General features: G+C 46.4%; 1 protein-coding gene across 2 annotated transcripts in view; it reads right to left on the bottom strand.

Annotated features, from left to right (window-relative positions):
• The window catches only part of Tmem14a (transmembrane protein 14A), a 12,764-nt gene extending 12,208 nt beyond the window's left edge, over positions 1-556 (bottom strand). For both annotated transcript variants that reach the window (XM_031366986.1, XM_031366988.1), the window contains exon 1: positions 281-556. The gene's annotated coding sequence lies outside the window, so the exon portion shown is untranslated. The remainder of the gene's footprint in view (positions 1-280) is intronic.
• Positions 557-4,632: the final 4,076 nt, after the last annotated feature.

Here is a 4,632-nt window from a genome sequence, read left to right as displayed (position 1 = left end):
AGCAAGTCTGGTTGAACTTTACCTACTATCACACCCCAACTCCGGGAAGGTAAAGGGTAAAATAGATGCGATCTTTATGCAGAAATTCAGGAAACTGGCAGGATGAGCCAGGAAAGATCTGTGGGAGGGCAGAGTCCATCCCTCCCTCCCCAGATTCACTGAATGGTTTTCTGCTGTGAAGATTGAGAGACTGAAGGAGAGAGCACATGCTCAGAAAAGACCGGTTTATTCTCATGCCTTTGCATGAAAAGTTTCTTTTATGGAACGGATGCCCGCTCACCTGCACCCTTGAGCCCTTGCTGCAGCTGGAGAAGGTGGAAAAGGCAGCGATGCGCAAGCGCAGTCCGCCAAGCCGGAAGCAGTACTGCGCAATCGCACTCCCTAGCTGCGACCCGCTTTCGAGTGCACAGAGCTGAGGCCTCTCTGGAGCTGGTTTCGTGAGTTGTGGAGTCCTTGATTCCACGTCCTTCTGCTGTCCTCGGCCTGGGAGCGGCGTGCAGCTCTGGGCCAGCAGAGGCCAAGACCCTGCGAACTCACTTCTCCACTCGGCTGTGTCGGCTCCGACAGCGCAGGGCTGGAGTCTGCTGCCCCCTGCCGGCCGGGATGATGCTTGCAGCGAGACTCCTTGGTTTAGCTAGGATTCCCCCTAAGCTGTAAGAATTTTAGGAAGGTAAATAGCATACGCACAGTCTACAAATTGTTCCCACTTTCAGTGGAGTTGGGGACGTTCCCAAATGCGAAGGTCTCCAGAATCAGTGCAAGTTAATCTGGTTTCAAAGCATGAGTACCCGTACACCTCGGAAGATAAGGTCATCTTGCTTTTTAACTCTGGGATCAAGGCTATCATCCAAGTTTAGACGTCCAGGAGGGGTGGTGCAGGACACAACGGTTGGAAAGCATTTTGAGTCTTTTGAGGCCAGGGGAATCAGTTTCCAGAGGAGAACCTTACACTGACATGAAATTGTGTCTCTTGGTAAATTCTCAATTCCAGTTGAGCTATCTAGGCTGGAAATAGTAATTAGGATGACCCCTCTGCAGCCTGTTACACAACAGTCATCCAGGTATTCAGGGAAGCTCCAGAATCCTCTGATCCTCTGAGGTGAGGAATATTACAATTCCCTCAAAGACAAATGGACCTAATATTGTTTGTTGATCCTGAATACAGACACACACAAGTATTTAGAGAAGCAATGTGATTGCTTTTGAGAACTGGGAAATCTATACTGCTCCTAGAGAATTACTTAAACTCTGGAAGAGTTGCAGGAGCACTGACATCAACACACAGGGCTATGGAGTTAGTCCCATCCTGAAATTTGCGTTTGGGTTCTCCTGGTTCTCTCTCGTGCCCACATCCTGATTGTGCACACTTGGCCCAGCTATCTCTCTCCCCCCTCTCTGTCTCTGTCTCTGTCTCTGTCTCTGTCTCTCTGTCTCTGTCTGTCTGTCTGTCTGTCTGTCTGTCTGTCTCTCTCTCTCTCTCTCTCTCTCTCTCTCTCTCTTCCTTTCCCTCCCCCCCCAGACTCAGAACTCTTTCCTACTTAAAGTCTCAAAATAATATGAAAACCCTCTTGGAATGCTTTATTATTCCCATGACATGACTGAATAGATCATACTTTCTGTCATGATGATGTAGTATCTTTGTTGTTGTTTGGTTGGTCTGAGAGTTGGTGCACAGCCTCTCTTGTGCACTCTATAGCACTTAAGCACGCCTCCACGGAGACATACCATTAGTCCCAGGAGCAGGTTAAGACCCTGTCTCGAAAAAAAAAAAAAAAAAAACAGAGAAAGAGCGGGGAAGTCGTGCTGCACGTCTTTAATCCCAGAGCTTGGGAGGCAGAAGCAGGTGGATTTCTGAGTTGGAGGCCAGCCTAGTCTACAAAGTGAGTTCCAGGACAGCCAGGGCTACACAGAGAAACCCTGTCTTGAAAAACCAAAAAGCAAAAGAAAAAAAAAGAAAGAAAGAAAGAAAAGAAAAGAATGGTTCAGAGCAGATGCTCTGACGTTCTGTTACTAACTGTCAGAAGACAGATGCAGCTGCAGCATTCTCCTATTCAATGATTCTAACTGAACCCCAGAGAATATCTCTCTGTAGGGCATTGGGATTCCACACTGTCAGATATGTGGAACAGGATTGCTCATAGGTAGAGAGAACTTGTCACCTGAGCTGAAGCCATCAGCTGCCACCTGCTCTAGTGGAAGCCAGGGGTGGAGCCCAGAGTGAGTGTGCAGTTCTACATTTGCCAACATGTAAGACTGTCTACCTATGAGCCGCACAACAGAGACACAATTCCATGTAGCCTCGGCACCTTTGTCATCCTGGAGAAGGGCAGAAATAAAATACGTAAAAATTCAAATGAAGCTCAGTTAATAAATATCCTGAAGAGTAAATAATCTTGAGATATGTCTATCAGCATAATTTCAGAGTTGTGTTACACATAAGAACTATTTGTAGTGAGACTGAGTGTGGTCCCTGGTGATAGGAGACACAATAATAGTGCTACTGTGGACTGATGTGTATTTCCCTAATGGAAATGACAAAACAGTGAGAGGTTAGTGAAAACAGAAAATTCTTTATTCTGCTTGACTATCACACCTGGTTCCAATCCTTAGAGCTTTTGGGAACTGCAGATCCCAGAGGAAAGCTCTTAGTTCTGTAGGAATGGGTGTTTGCAAAGGTTGAGGACAGGAAGAAATGGAAAGAGTCGGGACTCTGTTTGCTTTTGTTGTTCTTTAATATCAATTTAGTCACTTGTCATTTTAATTATGTAAATAAATCTCCCCAAAGCAGGGTCCACCTGGAAGCCTGAGACACACTGGGTTTCTCAGTAGTTGCTGAGAGCCAGGCTTAGGATTTGGTGAGAACAACTCAGAAAGTTGACTGACTAGAGAGTGGGCTGGACAGATGGATGACCTGCCCCCCCTCAACCCCTCACCATTTCCTCTTATCACCTCAGACCACACACAGTCCCATTACAAATAACGCAACTCTGTAACCCAACTCTGAAATGGCTACTTTACTTCTGCTTGTCAGGAAAAGATGTGTTGAAGGAGCATGCATGTATACAGAATATTAATGTTCGCTTAATTTTTGAGACAGATCCTCAGTCTGTAATCCAGACTGGCCTGGAATTCGCTGTGTAGCCCAGGCTGGCCTCAAAGCCACAGTATTCCTTTCTGCTTCTGCTTTCCAATGATGAATTATAGATGTGAACCAAAATAGCGTGTTTTAAAAGCAATACATACCACTGTGCTAATACCGTAAATGTTATTAATATACATGTATACAACAAACAGGTAAGAGAGGGAGAATACCAATGTTATAGGACTAATTAACATTTTACTTCCATGATACAGAACAATAATACTTCTAACAACTGCCTCTAGCCCCGAGGACATTTATTTTCACAGGTCTTAAAAGTGAATACAGTCAAGGGTAGAATTCATTCTGCCCTGAAGCTCTGCTCTCCTCAAGCTGGTATTAAATAAGTCCTCTGACAGAACAGTGCGCTGGCATCAAGCTATTTTCCCTGTCTAGGAAAGCTATTGAACTAGAATACTCATGACTTTACATCTGAGCGACAGCAAGGGTTTGGATTCCATTCCTCCATGCTGCAACCTACTTTGTATCTGCAGGTTAGTCTGAAAGGCTGTGTGCCAGCCATGTCCTTGGCACCAATAAGCTTATCACAGAGTCTCTCCACTTCTCAAATGCTCTTCACTGTGAAGCTCTTCCAAAGCCCACCAGATGTCACCTCTCACCATCGCTTGGGATGCTCGGTGACTGCTTCCGCTGAGTGAATCTTGATTTTGAGTTAGAAACAACAGTTTGGCAATTTGTTTGCTTGTTTGCTGCCTAGCTAGGCCTTCTTGGAGTTTAGTCTTAAATATACACGATGATCTTCCAAGTGTGGTGCCCAGACCTGGATGAGCACCACTGGAGAGAGTATTAGAAGAGCAGATTCTCAGGCTCTACTCCAGAGCCAGTAAACTCTGGAACCCTGGAGGTTGGGCTGAGTGTGCATGCGCCCAGCAGCTCTAGTGCAGGAAGCTTGAGAGTCTGGGCTACACTTGATCCTACACAACGGACACATGTCAGGACTCTTCTTCCAAAGCGGCTTCTAAGACTCGGTTCAATCTCTGAACTGTGAGCCCCAGTGATGTGAAAAAATGACGTACAGACTTCCAGGATGTCACAGCACAGACTAAAGACTTTCATTACCAAAGAGAGGAACAGGGGTGGACAGCAAAGAGTGACTGGACCAAAACTACAGTGAAAGCCAGAGGGGATCTCCGGCATCTCCATGTCTGGCATTTGGAGCTTGTGGTGGCATCATCTGGGCTCCAATGAGCTTTGGCGGCCTATGCCTTTGAGCTCTTGCCACCCACAGCACATGTCACCTCTCTCTTGGACCAGGTCCGCTCTGTGCCTGACATTTCCCACACCTTGAGGGCTTGCTCACCTTCACAGCTCATGTGGCTACCTCCAGGGACTTTTGCAGAAAATATGACCCAGCCACACATGACCTGGCTTCAGCATGATGACAGGGAGAGGGAATGACAACTCTATAAGACAGCGTTTAGGGTTATGTAAGAAGTCTTCAGAAAATACTATTCTGCACAGCTGGCGGGGTG

The sequence above is a fragment of the Mastomys coucha genome, unplaced genomic scaffold, assembly GCF_008632895.1.
Source record: "Mastomys coucha isolate ucsf_1 unplaced genomic scaffold, UCSF_Mcou_1 pScaffold14, whole genome shotgun sequence".
NCBI lineage: Eukaryota > Metazoa > Chordata > Mammalia > Rodentia > Muridae > Mastomys > Mastomys coucha.
This window is presented reverse-complemented; position numbering and strand designations above follow the sequence as displayed.